Source organism: Palaemon carinicauda, chromosome 33 (assembly GCF_036898095.1).
Source record: "Palaemon carinicauda isolate YSFRI2023 chromosome 33, ASM3689809v2, whole genome shotgun sequence".
NCBI classification, from domain to species: domain Eukaryota; kingdom Metazoa; phylum Arthropoda; class Malacostraca; order Decapoda; family Palaemonidae; genus Palaemon; species Palaemon carinicauda.
The window spans coordinates 8,421,216-8,440,835 of NC_090757.1; the positions used below are offsets into that span (position 1 = coordinate 8,421,216).

At 33.9% G+C, this 19,620-nt stretch overlaps 1 long non-coding RNA gene across 1 annotated transcript in view; it reads left to right on the forward strand.

Annotated features, from left to right (window-relative positions):
- The window catches only part of LOC137626060 (uncharacterized), a 66,490-nt gene extending 47,076 nt beyond the window's left edge, over positions 1 to 19,414 (forward strand). The window contains exons 2-3 of the long non-coding RNA XR_011040971.1: positions 9,012 to 9,078; positions 17,921 to 19,414. This is a non-coding gene — a long non-coding RNA (uncharacterized lncRNA). The remainder of the gene's footprint in view (positions 1 to 9,011; positions 9,079 to 17,920) is intronic.
- The last annotated feature ends 206 nt before the right edge of the window (positions 19,415 to 19,620 follow it).

Here is a 19,620-nt window from a genome sequence, read left to right on the forward strand (position 1 = left end):
TCCTTCTCTATCTCCTTCCAAAAGGAAGCGATCTGAGATCAGGGCAACTTATTTCTCTCCCCCATGAGGGTATTACAGCACTACCTGAAGAGCACTCAGGGGCTCAGATGGCAACATCAGAAACTCTCTCTCAACACTGGCAGGGTAAAGAAGATATCCAGGAATAGCTTCTTTCTTGCTTTGGGAAACCATCAGACGGGCATACCTTGCAACCAGCGGCGGAGCAGAAGGAACTTCACAAGCTTGTGCTCACTTATTTTGATGGATTTGGATCTATCCTAGTCTTCAGGAGGAATTTGTCAGTGATACAAGTTTTGAAGGCAAAGTTTGGTAATGCCAGACGACCTTCACTCCCCACTATTTGGTAATGCCAGACGACCTTTACTGCCCACTATTTTCAAGAGTATAACATTGACCACAGGTCTGCGGATAACTTTACCGTTAGTTCATTGGTTTCTGTTCAGTAGGTTTTGTAGTAACCCTATCTCTCTCACGTGATGTAAGGCATCTCGCTAAAGGTTGCAGTTGTGACCTAAGTTTAGGATAGGTAATAATGTCTGGCCTTTTCCTTTTTTCTTTCTCCTTTCTTGAGATACAACAGTCATAATGTAGGCTCTAGACTCTAGAGCCTTTCAATATGCGGCCCCGAACTATACAATAAGCTCCCACGAGACATCTGAATGATTGAAGATATTATGGCTTTCAAGAGGAAACTGAAGACTTTCTTATTCTGTGAGTCCTTTGACAGTGACGATTTAACAATAAATGAGCAATACGTGATATGAAATGGTGAATTCTCTGAACGAACAAAATAAAATGAAAGTGGAGGACCTGTAGAGAGTAGGGTTCCCCTACTCTATAGGACCAGAAAAACAGCCGTCAAAATTAAAGTAGAGTGACCACCACTTGCCAGTTACTACCACCAACTCTTTATTTAATTTTAACTGTCGTTTCAGGCTTTGATGAAATCATGCCCTAATTTAAGGACTCAGGTTTATATAGCTAGAAAAAAAAGAAAATTAATTCAAGAATTTGAGATTTATTTACATTACATAACATGCAATATTGTGCAATACAGTGATGTTTTATTCAAAGTTTTCTAAATAATGCAGTATCATAGGTTTGTTAAAGGACGGGATTTGTATGGATAAAGGTGGCCTCCCTATTTATTTGTATATTTTCTTATTTCCTTTCTTCACTGGGCTATTTTTCTTTGTTGGAGCCCTTGTGCCCATAGCATCCTGCTTTTCCAACTAGGGTAGTGGTTTAGCTAGTATATATATATATATAAGAAACTTTATATAGTATATGTATTTTGTATTTATACAATTTATATATATATATATATATATATATATATATATATATATATATATATATATATATATATACATACAGTATATATATATATATATATATATATATATATATATATATATATATATATATATATATATATATATATATATATATACATACACATATAAGTGTGTGTATATAATGTACTGTTTGCTTGTGTATATATGTGCGCAGATGTGGTTGGCAATTGCCACCAAAAAAAGCCACAAAAAGCCTCATTGAAAGTTTCATATCTTGAACTTATTCATACCACCTCAGGTTTTATGGGCATAACTACGTGAAAATCACTAGAATTTATTTTTTGTCCATATAATGAAGTTCTATAGGCTGAATATAATCAGGGTTTTTACTTATTTTTAAAAGTTACATCTCAGTATAATCCCCAAAATAAATTAGCAAATATATTGATGTAGAGGCTACTGAGCTCTTCAGGACATTTTCTTTTTCCCGTTGGGGAGTAAAGGCGTAAACTCTTTATACATACTTTATGGTTTAAAAAAGTTAGTTCACATTATCAAAGCTTTACGATCGACACCAATACCCAAAGGAATCTATTCCCCCTCCGTTTTTCTCTCTTTATGAAATGAAGAAGTACAATAGAGATCAGATTTTTAGACCGAAAAGTTCTTGCAGCTCTTCTCGTCTTTTCCATTGTCCCTGGTAGTTACGACCTCGAATTAAATCTTGATTACTCGCCCGACCTGTTTACCGCTTGTTTTAAGAGTTGCGGTAACATAAAGAGCTTCAAATGTCTTTTGGGGGTGTTAATAGTGATTTTGCTTATATAGATATATATATATATATATATATATATATATATATATATATATATATATATATATATATACTATATATATATATATATATATATATATATATATATATATATATATATATATATATATATATATATATATATTTATAGATGTGTATATAGGCCTATATATATATATATATATATATATATATATATATATACATACACATATATACATATATATATATATATATATATATATATATATATATATATATATATATATATATATATATATATATATATGTATATATATATATACATACACATATATACATATATATACATATACTGTATATTCATACAAGCATATATACAGTGTATATATATATATATATATATATATATATTATACTGTATATATAAGTATATATATATATATATATATATATATATATATATATATATATATATTTATAGATGTGTATATAGGCCTATATATATATATATATATATATATATATATATATATATATATATATATATATATATATATATGTGTGTGTGTGTGTTAATATATATACACATACATATATATATATATATATATATATATATATATATATATATATATATATATATATATATATATATATATATATATATATATTATTTTTAATAGAAATAAAAAGTTCTTGCCTCGTCCGTCCTTTTCACACTTGAACTTGTGAACCAAACATGAGCGAAACTTACAGAAAACTTCCAAAGGCTCAAAACCTCCAGAGGGAGATTGTCATTAGCTTGTCGACCCTTCTTGTTCTCACTATGCTACTCATTTTTGTGTTGTTCTACCCTGCCCTTTTGCTATATCTTTTAATCCATAGAGTAAGTACTTTCTCCCCTTTCCTTTCTCCCTTTTCCCTTTGTTTCATAGAGCAAGTACTTTATCATCTACCTTTTTTTGGACGTTGATTCTATAGAGCAAATACTTTCTCAGCTTACGTCTTTCATTTTTCCATTATTTCATGGATAAATTTTTTTTTTCTCATCATAACTATCCCTTTACTTTTCTTATTTCATAGAGCAAATACTTTCTCATCTTACCTCTGTCCTTTCTTACCTGACCTGAGCAAGTTCTTTCTCATCTTACGTCTCCCTTCTCCCCTTTATCTCTTAGAGCAAGTACTTACTTATCTCCCTTATCTCATATAGCAAGTACTTACTTATCTTACTTTTCTCATTTCTTTCCTTATCTCATAGAGCTAGTTCTTGCTCATCTTACGTATCCCTTCTCCTTATCTCATAGAGCTAGTTCTTGCTCATCTTAAGTGTCCCTTCTCCCCCTTATCTCATCGAGCGAGTACTTACCCATCTTTTCTCCTTTCCTTATTTCATAGAGCTAGTTTTTGCTCATCTTACATCTCCCCCTCCTCCCCCTTATCTGAATGAACGAGTACTTACTTATCTTACTTCTCTCCTTTCTTCGCTTATTTCATAGAGCTAGTTCTTGCTCATCTTACATCCCTCTCCTCCCCCTTATCTCATAGAATAAGTACTTACTTATGTTACTTCTCTTTTTTTCCTTATATCATAGACCTAGTTCTTGCTCATCTTACTTGCTCATTTTACGTCTCTGTTCTCCCCCTTATCTCATAGAACAATGACTTTATCATGTTACTTCTCTCCTTTTTTCCCTTATTCAATAGAGATTCTTTCTTATCTTACCTCTCTCCTTTCTTCCTTTATTTCAAAGATCCTGTTCTTGCTCATCTTACGTCTCCCTTCTCCTCCTTATCTCATAGAGCGAGTACTTACTCTCCTTACTTCTCTCTTTTCTTCGCTCATTTCATAGAGCAAGTTCTTGCTTATCTTATATGTCCCTTCTCCTCCATATCTCATAGAACAAGTACTTACTTATCTTACTTTTTTCTATTCCTTATCTCCTAGATCTAGTTCTAGCTCATCTTACGTCTCCCTTCTCCCCCTTATAGCCTAAGAGTAAATACTTACTTATCTTACTTTCCTTCCTTTCCTTATCTCATAGAACTAGTTCTTGTTCATCTTATGTCTCCCTTCTCCCCCTTATCTCATAGAGCAAGTACTTACTTATCTTCTCTCTTTTCTTCCCTAATCTCATAGAGCTAGATCTTGCTCATCTTACGTGTCCCTTCTCCCTTTATCTTATAGAACAAATACTTATCTTATTTCAGTCCTTTCTTTCCTTGTCTCTTAGAGCTAGTTCTTGCTTATCTTACATCTCCCTTCTCACCCTTATCTCATTGAGCAAATATTTACTTATCTTACTTCTTTCTTTTCTTTCCTTGTCTCATAGAGCTAGTTCCTGCTCATCTTATGTCTCCCTTCTCCCCCTTATTTCATAGAGCAAGTACTTACTTATCTTCTCTACCTTCTTTCCTAATCTCATAGAGCTAGATCTTGCTCATCTTACGTGTCCCTTCTCCTCCTTATCTCATAAAGCAAGTACTTACTCGTTTTACTTTTTTCCTTTCTTTCCTTATCTCATAGAGGTAGATCTTGCTCATCTTACGTCTCCCTTCTCCCCCTTATCTCATAGAGCTAGTACTTATCTTACTTCTCTCCTTTCTTTTCTTATCTCGTAGAGCTAGGTTTAGCTCATCTTACGTCTCTCTTCTCCTGATCTCATAGAACAAGTACTTACTCATCTTAATTTTCTCCTTTCTTTCCTCATCTCGTAGAGATAGATCTTGCTCATCTTACTTTTCCCTTCTCCTCCTTATCTCATAAAACAAGTACTTACTCATTTTACTTTTCTCCTTTCTTTCCTTATCTCATAGAGCAAGTTCTTGCTTATCTTACGTCTCCCTTCTCCTAATCTCATAGAACAAGTACTTACTCATCTTAATTTTCTCCTTTCTTTCCTTATCTCATAGAGCAAGTTCTTGCTCATCTTACGTCTCTCTTCTCCTTATCTCATAGAACAAGTACTTACTCATCTTAATTTTCTCCTTTCTTTCCTTACCTCGTAGAGATAGATCTTGCTCATCTTACGTATCCCTTCTCCTCCTTATCTCATAGAGCAAGTACTTACTCTCCTTACTTCTCTCTTTTCTTCGCTCATTTCATAGAGCAAGTTCTTGCTCACCTTACGTGTCCCTTCTACCCTTATCTCATAGAGCAAGTACTTTCTTATCTTACTTTTTCCTTTCTTTTCTTATCTCATAGAGCTAGTTCTTTCTCATCTAATGTCTCCCTTTCCCCCTTATCTCATAGAGCAATTACTTTCTCATCTTACCTCTCCCGTTTCTTCCCTTATTTCATAGAGCAAGTTCTTGCTCTTCTTACGTGTCCATTCTCCTCCATATCTCATAGAACAAGTACTTACTCTTCTTACTTCTTTCCTTTTTTCCTTATCTCATAGAGCTAGTTGTTGCTCATCTTACGTCTCCCTTTTCCTTCTTATATCATAGAGCAAATACTTACTTATCTTACTTCTCTCATTATCTCATAGAGCTAGTTCTTGTTCATCTTATGTCTCCCTTCTTCCCGTTATCTTATAGAGCAATTACTTATTCATCTTCTCTCCCTTCCTTGCTAATCTCATAGAGCTAGTTCTTGCTTATCTTACGTGTCCCTTTCCCCCTTACCTCATAGAGTAAATACTTACTTATCTCACTTCTTTCCTTTGTTTCCTCATCTCATAGAGTTAGTTCCTGCTTATGTTATGTCTCCCTTCTCCCCCTTATCTCATAGAGCAAGTATTTACTCATCTTCTCTCATTTCTTTCCTAATCTCATAGAGCTAGATCTTGCTTATCTTACGTGACCATTCTCCCCCTTATCTCCTAGAGAGTACTTACTTATCTTACTTTTCTCCTTTGTTTCCTTATCTCTTAGAGCTTGCTCCTGCTCATCTTACGTCTGCCTTCTCCCCCTTATCTCACAGAGCAAGTACTTTCTCATCTTACTTTTCCTTTTTTTCTTATCTCATAGAGCTAGTTCATGCTCATCTTACATCTGCCTTCTCCCCCTTATCTCACAGAGCAAGTACTTACTCATCCTACTTCTCTCTTTTTCCCTTATCTCAGAGAGCTAGTTCCTGCTCATCGTACGTCTCCCTTTCCCCCTTATCTCATAAAGTAAGTACTTACCTATTTTCTCATCTTTCTTTTCTTATCTCCCAGAGCTAGTTTTTGCTCATCTTAAGTGTCCCTTTTCCTTATCTCATAGAACAAGTAGTTACTCATCTTACTTCTCTCCTTACTTTTCTTATCTCATAGAGCTTTTTTTTATTCATCTCACACTCCCTTTTCCTCATTACATCATAGAACAAGTACTCCTCTCATTTCTTTCCATATCTCATAGATCTAGTTCTCCCACATCTTACGTCTCCCTTCTCTTTATCTCATAGAACAAGTACTTACTCATCTTACTTTTCTCCTTTCTTTTCTTATCTCATAGAGTACTTTTTTGCTCATCTTACATATCCCTTCTCCTCCTTATCTCATAGAATAAGTAATTACTCATCTTATAGCTCTCCTTTCTTCCCTTTTTTGAAAGAGCAAATTCTAGCTCATCTTACGTCTCCCTACTCCTCCTTATCTCATTGAGTAAGTACTTACTCATTTTCTTTTTCTCCTTTCTTTCCTTATCACATAGAGCTAGTTCTTGCTCACCTTACGTCTCCCTTCTCCCCCTTATCTCATAGAGCAAGTACTTTCTCATCTTAATTTTCTCCTTTCTTCCCTTATTTCTTAGATTAAGTTCTTGTTCATCTTACGTCTCCCTCCTCCCCCTTATCTCATAAAACAAGTACTCACTCATGTTACTTCTTTCCTTTCTTTCCTTATCTCTTAGAGCTAGTTCTTGCTAATCTCAAGTCTCCCTACTCCTCCTTATCTCATATAGCAAGTACTTACTTATCTTAACTTCTCTCCTTTCTTCCCTTATTTCATAGAGCAATTTTTTGCTCATCTTACGTCTCTCTTCTCCCCCTTATCTCATAGAGCAGGTAATTACTCATCCTACTTTTCTCCTTTCCTTCCTTATCTTAATGAGGTAGTTCTTGCTCATCTTACGTCTCCCTTGTTCTCCTTATCTCATAGAGAAAATACTTACTTATCTTACTTTTCTACTTTCTTGTCTTATTTCAAAGAGCAAGTTCCTGCTCATCTTACATCTCCCCTTATCTCATAGAACAAATACTTATCTTACTTCTCTCCTTATCTCATAGAGCTAGTTCTTGCCCATATTACGTCTCCCTTCTCCTTATCTCATAGAGCAAGTACTTACTTATCTTACTTCTCTCCTTTCTTCCCTTATTTCATAGGGCAAATTCTTGCTCATCCTACGTCTCTCTTCTCCCCCTTATCTCATAGAGCAAGTACTTACACATTTTACTTTTCCCCTTTCTTTCCTTATCTCATAGATCAAGTTCTCTCTCATCTTACTTCTCCCTTCTCCCCCTTATCTCATAGAGCAAATATTTATTTATCTTTTCTCCTCGTATTTCAAAGAGCAAGTTCTTGCTCATCTTAAGTCTCCCTTCTCCTCCTTATCTCATAGAGCAAGTTCTTACTTATTTTACTTCTCTTCTTTCTTTCCTTACCTCATAGAGCTAGGTCTTGCTCATTTTACGTCCCCCTTCTCCCACTTATCTCATAGAACATGTACATACTCATATTAATTCTTTCTTTTTTTCCTTATCTCAAAGAGCTAGTTCTTGCTCATCTTATGCTCCTCTCTCCCCCTTCTCTCATAGAACAGGTGCTTACCCATCTTACTTTTCTCATTTCTTGCCTTATCTCATAAAGCAAGATCTTGTTCACCTTATGTTTCTTTTCTCCTCCTTATCTCATAGAGTATGTACTTACTTATCTTACGTATCTCCTTTCTTTCCTTATCCTATAGATCTAGTTCTTGCTCATCTTATGCTCTCTTCTCCCCTTTCTCTCATAGAGCAAGTACTTACTCATCTTATTTTTCTTTTTTCTTTCCTTATCTCATAGAGCTAGTTCTTGCTCAGCTTACGTCTCCCTTCTCCCCCTTATCTCATAGAGCAAGTGCTTACTTATCTTACTTCTTTCCAATCTTTCCATATGTCGTAGATCTAACTCTTGCTCTTCTTAGGTCTACATTTTCCTCCCTATCTCATAGAACAAATACTTAGTTTTCTTACTTCTCTCCTTTCTTTCCTTATCTCATAGATCTAGTTCTTGCTCATCTTACGTCTCCCTTTTCCCCCTTATCTCATAGAACAAGTACTTACTCATTTTACTTCTCTCTTCTTTTTCCCATATTTTATAGATACTTTCTCATCTTACCGCTTCCCTTTCTTCCCTTATTTCAAAGAACAAGTTCTTGCTCATCTTACGTCTCCCTTCTCCTCCTTATCTCATAGAACAAGTACTTACTCATCTTACCTTTCTCTTTTCTCACCTTATTCAACTGAAGTACCCTCTCATTTGCCCTCCCTACTTTCTTCCCAAAACCCCCAAATCTTGCACCATTTCCACATCTGACTTAACCTTCTCCAGGTGACCAAATCTTCTCAGAACATGGATATGCCTTTTGAACTAAGCTAATTTATTTACTATATTTACATTCCTAAATAGCGTACAATAATGAGGGTAGGAAAATTTCCTAATTTGTATGATCGCTGTAATTGTGTATCAGGAATTTATTTTATTGAAGTAGGAGTTGTGGTCGTATGATCTTGATTCTCAGGTTAAATTATGATTATTTCCATTATTTTATGTTATTATGGGGAAGTAATTCTACCTTAATGTTTATGGAGAAATGTATACATATTAATTTGCTTCCCAATCTTTAACGCCCTGCTTTTTTGTGGGATTTAGAATTATTGTTATTATTATTGGTGTTGTTGTTGTTGTTGTTATCATTTTTTATACTTCCAGGCGCTGATGGTTTTATGAATCCGGGCATTTCTCAAATCCTTCTGTGACAATGAACAATCAAATTAAGGTAGGTAAGTTATCAACTACTTTGCTTAATTCATTAATGAGGATAAACATGGTATAGCAACAGACGTCCTTTGAAATGAGTAAAGATGAGTTAGTACCTGGTTCATGTCCATGAAGTATAGAACCAGCTGTTTGTTTATTGAGTAAAATATACAATCGCAATAGATTTTTATTTGAAATAATTATAGTTGTCATAAATTTCATAAAAAAAAATTGCTAAATGCAACCTGATTATTATGCATTTGTTTTCCAATTTGAGGTCAAATTCACCCTGATTATAATCATTCTTTTTTCGCAATTTAAGGTCAAATTCAACTTTATTATAAGTTTGTTTTCCAATTTGAGTTTAAATTCAACCAGATTATCATAAATTTGTTTTCCAAATTGAGCTCAAATTCAACCTGATTATCATAATTTTTTTCCCTTTTTGGGGTCAAATTCAACCTGATTATCAAAAAATTTGTTTTCCAGTTTGAGGTAAAATTCAACTTGATTCTCTTAATTTTTTTTTTTTCAATTTGAGGTCAAATTCAATCGGATTATCATAAATTTGCTTCCAATTTGAGGGCAAATTTAACCTGTTTGTCATAAATTTGTTTTCCAAATTTGAGGCCAAATTCAACCTGATTATCATATCTTTGCTTTTCAATTTGAGGTCAAATTTAACCTTATCATAAATTTGTTTTCCAATTTGAGGTCAAATTTAACCTGATTATCATAAATTTGTTATCTAGTTTGAGGTCAAATTTAACCTGATTATCATAATTCTTTTTCCAATTTGAGGTCTAATTTAACCTGACTATCATAAAAAAAATTGAATTTAAGGTCAAATCTAACCTGATTATCATAAATTTGCTTTCCAATTTTATGTAAAGATTCAACCAGATTATTATAATTTTGTGTTCCAATTTGAGGTAAAATTGAACTCAACGTAAATCTGTTTTCCAATTTGAGGTAAAATTTAACTTGATCCTCGTAAATCTGTTTTCCAATTTGAGCTTGAATTCAACTTTTTCATAAATTGGTTTAGCAATTTGAGCTCAAATTCAACCTGAATATTGTGAATTTGTTTTCATGTTAGAGATCAAATTCAACCTGATTATCATTTCGAAAACTTTTCCTTTAAAGTGGTTGGAAGAGTAGAACGTTTGGAAATAGTTGAAGATATCTGAAATTAAGTAACTGTTGACGACTCCAAGTACAAATGACAGGTTTGATGAAACAATATTCAGAAAGGGACATTCAGGGCCACTTTGATATGCCGCTAAACTCTATGAAGTCACCGGTTTAGAAAAATAGCAAAGTAGTCCGGTAACATCATTGCATTTTGAATCGTGATGTTTGAGGAACGATCTCTCAAGATTAAATATAACCAAGATATCCACTTAATTTTTTTTTATAATATGAGAGATCGTTCCTCAAATAGACGATCAACCTCAGGGAAAATGTGAAATACCTTGCATATACTTATAATTTATAACTAAGTATTGGGCAGCAGAACTGTTGAAGAAACAGTTGAACTGATGAACTGTATAGTTATTTCAGGAAGTACAATAATTCAGGTCAAAACAAGTTAAGTTTGAGTTGAATTTATTTTATTATAAAGTAACAAATTAAATATACGTGTTGGATACACGTAATAGAATATATATATATATATATATATATATATATATATATATATATATATATATATATATATATATATATATATATATGTATATATGTATATTACTTTATAGACATTTAACATCAATATTGTACTTCTAGAAAGGAGACGTATTACAACAATCTTTATACTTTCCACCTTGTATCTCCAGTTAACTCTTTAAATCTCTTCTCTATATCATTGCACATACCCTGCTCCTTTCTTGTTTATTTTCGGTGACTCACTTCTGTTTTCATAGTGTCGTCACCCATAGTATATTAACTCCTATATGTCCATATGAATCAACCACTTCCACTTTTCCTTCTTCTATACTGACATACGTTACTCCATCTTTCAATTTTCCATTTACCATTACCTTACTCTTTCCTACATGTGTTCTCAAAATTCTCCTTTTGCAAACATTTCTAAACCTTTCACTGACCCCAATTAAAGTATCTTCTATAAATATCAACCTTTTATCACCCCATTTACCGTTCATTTTCTTATTCAACTATCACATGAAACTAGGCACCCTCCTACCGGTTAACACAAGCTTTACTTTCTTCATAAAATCTTTCATCAACTGATCTTACGTATCATGCATTCGCAATAGCCTCTTCATTGACTCTCTGTTTATTCTATTTGAGGCTTTATGTAAGTCCATGTATGCCACATATCCCTTTATTTCCTCTTTCGAAGTACACATGTTTCATAGCAAACGTCAGAAGTTCAAACTTGCCGCGAATGTTTATATGTTGAAGAGGCTGGTATACGTCTCTCTTCATAGTTTATATATGACATCTATTTTAACGATGTTATGGATCTCAAGATGTTATATATTCATTAGTTGTTGCTTTTTATGTAATTTATTTGTTTCCTTATTTCATTTACTCACTATGCTATTTATTCTTGTTGGAGCCCTAGGTATTATAAAATTCTGCTTTTCCAGCTAGGATTGTAGCTTGGGTAAAAATGATAACCATATATGCCACTTATAGATTTTTTTCCTTTACTGTCAGACTTCTCTCCCGAATTTCTCATTACAAGCAATTGATGAATGCTTGCTCTTTGTTATCTAAGCCCACCATTTTCTCCTGTTATCAGTCCTTCATTTGTTTTACTTTCCTATTATACTATACTAAGTAATAATATATTCCTATACATAAATGTAAAATCCACAGGAAACAGGAAAGTGAATTTCCTGGTACCACGCTCCTTTGTGTACGTAATACATGAAAGCGCTTGGTACCTGGTCTTTCACTTTCCTGTTTCCTGTGGATTTTACACTTAAGTATTTGTTACGTGCAGTTTTGTGACATAAGTAATATTCCTATATATCTTGCAGTCGTCGTTATCACATTCCGTTCTGCAATAGAACAATCATTCTCCTCATGTATTCTTTCGAGGCCATTCATGCATCCACACTTCCCTAAAAGACCTTGCTAACCACTATCACCAATGTAGTGTATATCAAATTACTTGTTATCCTACCAACTAATTGTGTATTCTTTTTATTCTGCGCTCATAACTCCCTTCAGTCATTTCTAAATGTGTTTAAAAACAATTGTAATTTGTTAATTATAACTCTGCTTCCTTTCTGGTTCTGTTTTATGCTTCGTTTACCTCGTCCACCCATATATATATATATATATATATATATATATATATATATATATATATATATATATATATATATGTGTGTGTGTGTGTGTGTGTGTGTATATATATATCCATATATATATATATATATATATATATATATATATATATATATATATATATATATATATATATATATATATATATATAACACATGGATTTAGTTTCTCTAGTTTTATTTTATTATTAAAAATGGTTTGGATCAAAGATTGCAAAATAACCATACACATGGTATATAATCTGTACGTGTTACCTGTCATGCTATTTGTTGCATATACGCATTCGTTCATTTACGTTTTTGTGTATTGCGTACGCATACGCCCGATACAATAAATACATGAACGGAAGCTAGAAATGCGTTCCGTGGATGGCTTTCATAGCGAGACCGAAATCATGGACGCACGGGTGGTCAACAACAAAGTTTTTTGTTCGGTCAAACAAACCCAGGACTAAGTCAGCTATTGCACCACTATTTTTGTATCGTGCTATTGAGATTTTGTGATATGTACTATACAGTATATATATATATATATATATATATATATATATATATATATATATATATATATATATATATATATATATATATATATATATATGTATACATATACACACATATTTGTGTGCATATTCACTAGTTTATGCTAACAGTTTTATGGCATATACTCTATATATACTGTATGTATATATATATATATATATATATATATATATATATATATATATATATATATATGTGTGTGTGTGTGTGTGTGTGTGTGTGTGTGTGTGTGTGTGTGTGTGTGTGTGTGTGTGTGTGTGTGTGTGTGTGTATTCATTGATAAGTAATCGTTCCAGAAGGTATAACTGACCGGCTACGTTTTTCCTTTATTTGTTAATTCATGATTATAGAGGTGGATCTAGAGAAAGACAAGACAACAGTCGCTGCTACTTCTATTCATTTGCTGATGAACCCAAATAGGCTTTCACATAGTTTGGCTTGTGGTGGGCTGTTGGTAACATCCATCCATGGTGATCGTTAGACTGTGGATCGAGTCCCGCTCAAACTCGTTAGTTCCTTCGGTTGCTGGAACCTCATCATCCTTGTGAGCTTTAGATGGGGGCTTTTGGGGACCCTATAGGTTTATCTGGTGAGTCATCAGCAGCCATTGCGTGGCCCTTCTCTGCCCTAGCTTGGTTGGGGAGGGAGCTTGGGCGCTAATCATATGTATATATGGTCAGTCTCTAGGGCATCGTTCTGCTTGATAAAGAAATGCCACTGTCCCTTGCCTCTGCCATTCATGAGCGGCTTATAAAACTTTTAAAACTTCTTCAGGTGCTTTGTACACTCACAAGAAACCTATAAGCAATTGGTTGACCCCTTGGCATTCATGATTAAAGTGGTGGGTGTAGATTCCAGAGTAAGACAAGACTGCAGTTATTTCCACTTTTGTTCATTTACTAATAATCCAAAATCGTAAAATTTCCATATATTCAGCTGTTTTATACACCCAAAAAAAAAGCTTATTCAAAATTTGTTGGCCTCTAGGTGTATTCACGTATTGATATCATTTTAAATCTATTCTCTTGGTTTGTGGGTAAGGTCTTTCCTTGTAAACTTATCTAGTTAGTCCTTTCTCGGTCTTTTCAGCATATCTTACTATAGTCCTTATTATTCAGGCAATTCCTTTAATCGAATCGTCGAAATCAAACATCAAAATCAGATTTAATTTTTCCATGGATGTTAGCCTTGTCGCCTCATTTTGCAACTCGCTTCCAATAAATTTACCCTTAAAATATATTTCACAAATACTTGAAAGACAATTACCTCTAGTCTTCATACAAACCTGATATTAAAGGCTTAAAGATTGCAAGGGACAGTGACATTGCCCCATCAAGCAGGACAATGCCTTAGAGACAGACTATATATACTTATGATCAGCGCCCAAGGCCCTCTCCACACAAGCTAGGACCAAGGAGGGCCAGGCAATGACTGCTGATGACTCAGCAAATAGACATATAGGCTCCCTCAAACCCGCCCCCCAATCCTTAGCTCACAAGGATGGTGAGGTTGCAGCGACTTAAGGAACTAACGAGTTTGAGCGGGACTCGAACCCCAATCTGGCGTTCACCAGTCAAGTACGTTACCACATAGGCTACCACAACCCTATAGAGTCTGACCACCTCTTCTTAAAAGAAAATAAACAGTTTTAAAGATCCTGCTGTCTTGCCAGGTCGCCTGTCATCCCATCCACATCCTTTACTGATTCCTGTAGGAATTGGTAACTTCCTTTGTTTCTTCAGCTGTACTTTGTTCAATCTTTTTGGCCACCATTTATCCTCCCATTAGTTTTCTTGCTAAAATTTAGCCCTGAATCGCTACCTTTAACCCTTTTTACCAGTCTTTGCAGGTTCCCCTCATTATCACTCTGTGATACTGTAATATATGCAAACATCAACCATTCCACATTCAATTACCTACAATTTTTCTTTGTCTAAACAATCCTGCAACTTCAATTTTTTTTTTTAAGGAAGTAAAATGTATATAGTTCTGAGACGTACATTTATACCAAACTAGTCACTTCCATCAATATATTTTAACACTAGAAATTTCTAGTAACACAAATAAATTAACTTCATTCATAATCAGCATCATCTGTATTATATTTCTCTCAGTTTTATTATAAACCTTTTAGTTCCATGTATATTACGAGATTTCTGATTCTTCTCTAAATTCTTTAGTTGTTGTTCATAATAGAAAAACATATGTAAATCGTTTCCATAGTCTAAAGCTACTTTGCTCTTTCCCCATTAATCTTTCTGAGACTTGTCTTACATTTTCAATCAAAATCCTAGCCGTACACTTTTCCAGTGGTGCTTTGTGATGTTATATCCCCCATAATTCTAAAATTATCCTCACAAATTCTTCCATGAGTCATGGTATGGCAATGAAACAATCTCCAATAGTTTTTGTAGATTTGAGAACAAAGTCCTCAGAAGGATATTGTTAGGTAAATGGCCGGACAGGGTTAGAAATGAAACTATAAGAGAGATTACTCGAGTGCCATACGTGGATGAGATCATGGTGAGGGGTAGATGGAGATGGTTTGGGCATGCTCTTCGCACTCCCCAAGAGAGATTAGTTGGCCAAACGTTCCACTGTGTTCCACAAGGCACTAGAAGAGTTGGAAGACCTAGACCTACTTGACAGGACCATGAAGCAAGAAGTGTGTGACGAGCCGAGAGAGGGTTGTGAACTCAAAGGCAGGATGCAATCAACTGAACACTCTCCTTTATATACAAAACCTCAAGGCAACAGGAAAATACATGTTCGAGAAAATGACAATGTTACATAGGCGACACGCCAACATGTCTATTCTGGTTCTTTTTAGTGTGAGGGAAGAGCGCAGATACAAGCATAATATATACAAAATAATTTATGTACGATCGTGTGACACACGGTTGGTACAAGTGGGAGATGATGAATAAACAAGTATTGAATTAAAAGCTCAAGATAGAGACGACTGGCGAAATCTAACCGAGCCCCTCTGCGTAAATATGCGCAGTAGGAGATAATGATGATGATTAAAAAAAAAACAATTTGTTTGAAAGCATTCTCTCAGTCATACCATGATCTGCTACTTGATTATAGTCACTTGGACTCTCATCCTTACAGCCCCAGTTGTCACCCCCTTAAACGTTCTCAGTTTTCAATAATTTTTCCTTTCTGTATGAATAAGATATGCTCCTCTTTTATCCCCTGTAAGTCAGATATGCTCCTCTTTTACGCCTTTTAAATGAGATATGCTTCTCTTTTATCCCCTTCAAATCAGATATGCGCCTATTTTATCTCCTTTAAATCTGATATGCTCCTTTTATCCCCTTTAAACCAGATATGCTCCTTTTTTTATCCCATATAAATCAGATTTGCACCTCTTTTATCCCCCTTAAATCAGATATGCTCCTTTTTATCCCCTTTAAATCAAAGATGCTCCTCTTTTAACCCCCTAATAATCAGATATGGTCCTCTTTTGTACCCCTTTAAATCACGTATGCTCCTCTTTTATCCCCTTTGAATCAGATATACTCCTCTTTTTTCCCTTTTAAATCAGATATATCCCCCATTTATCCCCTTAATTCAGCTGTGTAAAATAGTCTATTGACTTGAGTTGTAGCAATTTACAGAATAAATGAAGCAATGAAGGCAGTAATGAGCCATAAGTTTGGACATTGTTGTCACAGACTTCAAACTTGGTTCATAACTGAGTGTATGAAAATCCACACCAATAGATACATGTCAAGGTCAAGGTCGAACAAAAGGTCGAGAAATAAGCTGTCGCGGCGGGGGTTTGCGCTCTACTGAGTGCCACTCTAGTTGCAATTTCGAACGTTTTCTCGAATTTCATCTCTAGGTATGATGAGCAAGAAAGCATATAAACAAGGCAAGGTAGATCAGAGAAACCATTAAACATTACCGTCACATGTCCACGGATAATGAGACATCGGAACATGGTTTTTTTTTTTCACTTTATTATAAAAAAGATTCGTGAATACACTTCACACAGCCCGATACTCTTCAGACGAGTACCTTCTTGTTCTTGTGATCTTTCGATTGGTACTACCACTCCTTCTGAGCAAATCATACATTGTTGTTCTGTCAATACGGTGAATTGTTAGTTTTGTGAAAATCTTCACTGTGATGGAAATATACTCTCACCATTAGGCTTACAACACGTCACCTATCAGGCTTAACACACATCACTTATAACTGGGTTCAGTGATCGCGCACAACAATTTATGACATTTATAGTACTCTTAAAAAGATAATTAATCTCACTATATAAAAACACATACTTCTACATATTTTTTATACAAGGCTTAGGACAGTACTTTTATCGGAAGTAATGACATAATGCGCTGAATATCCTATAAGCTATCGAAAATTATTAATATGCTTGCTGTCACTAAAGGTTTTGCATGGGAATTATTACTTTTAGAAAATTATATTTATAAGTATTCAGTTTTCCTATTGTAGTTTCCCACCGGTTTTAGTTGTTAGAGTAACGATACAAAATCTGTAAAATATGTTTCAATACTAATCAAGCACCATGTACTATTGTGGGATTTCTATGGAAATATCAAGAAAATTCTTGAATGACAGTAAGAGCAGATACCGTTTACCCAAGAATTGAACAGTGCCATATACGTAAATTAACCCAAGTTTTCTTGCCTTTATGTTTTGTCAGAATTGTTTGAAATCTTCAATTACCTTGCAGTTGTCGCAACATTTATTTTCTATGTCTTGCAGTTCGTATTATACCAGTTTCCGTTTAGATTTACCCTAATATCTTTACATTGACTGTTCTTAATAATTTCCGCACTTAAATTAAGGTATTAGTATTACCATCTCACAAGACGATACGAGAACCCAGTACTTTATTTATTTCAGTCCGAGTGAGAAGGGATTAAGGTAAAAATGTTAAGTTTTTACTTCATAAAAAATTATACCTGAATTGTAACTTATCTCGCCTTAAGATTTCTTTTTTTCTCTCTCCAGGTAAGTTTTGGATAAAGGAACTGAGATCCAAGCCCAAATCCAGATCCCCTGTGGGGTAAGTACATGTCAAAAGTTCATTGGTGTTTGTTGAATATTTTATTGGCAATGGATTTTATTACATATGTGTGGAAGAATAGGTAAACAGATCACATTAGGGAATAATTTTCATAAAGGTTATGATTCAGTGATGTTTTGGTGTAGGTTGTAAAGGGAGTAATTTTGTTATATATGTGTGGAAGAATCGGTAACCAGATCTTAGCAGGGAAGAATTTTCATTGAAGTTTTAATGTACGTAGGTTGTATAGGCAACAATTTGATTAGGTATGGGGAAAATAGATAAACAGATCACCTTAGCATCGAAGAATTTTCATAAAGGTCATGATTCAGTCATGTTTTGATGTAGGTTGCATAGGCAATAATTTTATATAGAGGCAATGATTTAATAGTTATGTGTGAACAGTATCGATTAGAAGTGTTACCTCAGTGGTGAAGAGTTATTCTAAAAGATCGTGATTAGGATTTGCCTGTAATAATAGAAGTTTAGTTATTATATTATAGCTATTCCACTGAGCTTTAGCGATAAGTCTTATTAAGCAGTCGACAGCTTACAGTACATCAGTATGGGCTAGCAATGTCTGTGAATGATGAAAATATTAATGACATTATACCGTCTTGTTTCAAGCTAGTTAGTTATTTACATTTTAGTTAAAATTTTGTATCATAATAATATTGAGAGTTACCTCTTGGTGACATGTAGAAGTTACACGGAATTTTATTTTCAAATAGAGTATAATACAGTACTGTAGTTTGTTGTACGGTACCATTTTACTTGCAAGACCCCCTTCGTTGTCTTTTTCATAGTAATTTTTCCACTTTGTTTTTATTTACACTTATATTGATGCGTCACGTAAATTGTATGGTTTGCTATATGAATATTTTTTCGGTCCACATGATTTATTTTCATCGTGGGTGACCATGGTTGTTGCAACTATAGTTTTCAGTAAGCAGTTAATCAATCAGTAATCATCTCTTTATGGGTAACAAGACAAACTTGATTTTCGGTCTTACCTGAAATCATGTAGTACATACTCTTAGGGTTTTCAACTTTTTGAGTGTACTGTATATTTCTACCTATAGAAATGAGAATATTTTCCCATATGGTAGATTATTTCCCAGGAGAATCTGGGTTTCCTTATTGGACAATGGGCCCTCTATTTAATTATAAAAATAATGATCTCATTTTCGGCTCCTTTGATTGATAGTGTGCATTCATAATATTGCTGCCTCCAATTTTATAGACTATTTCTTGTGTTCTGGTTTTTACAATTGTTAATTTTTTAAAGCTGTTTATCTTTTCCAAACCAGTACTTCGTAACTATTTTTCTTTCAGATATAATGTTAGTTATTAATCTTATTGAAATTTCAGCTTTCTAAATGTTTATAAACTTTTTATAAAATGACAGTTTTGTGTGTTCGATTCACACGATTCAACAAAATTACGTGTTTAAAACTTTGAATTCTTGTCTGGTCAAGTTTTTGTCAACAGCAGTTAGCCATATATGTTTTCAAATTAATGTTAGTAAGATCCTAATAACAATTCAATGTTAAAAAAAGAAAATAATTTTGAATTAACCCCGGCGGTATCTCTGAGTAAATGAGATTTAGGTACGTTCTATTACCTTGTCTAATTTGCAACTTCT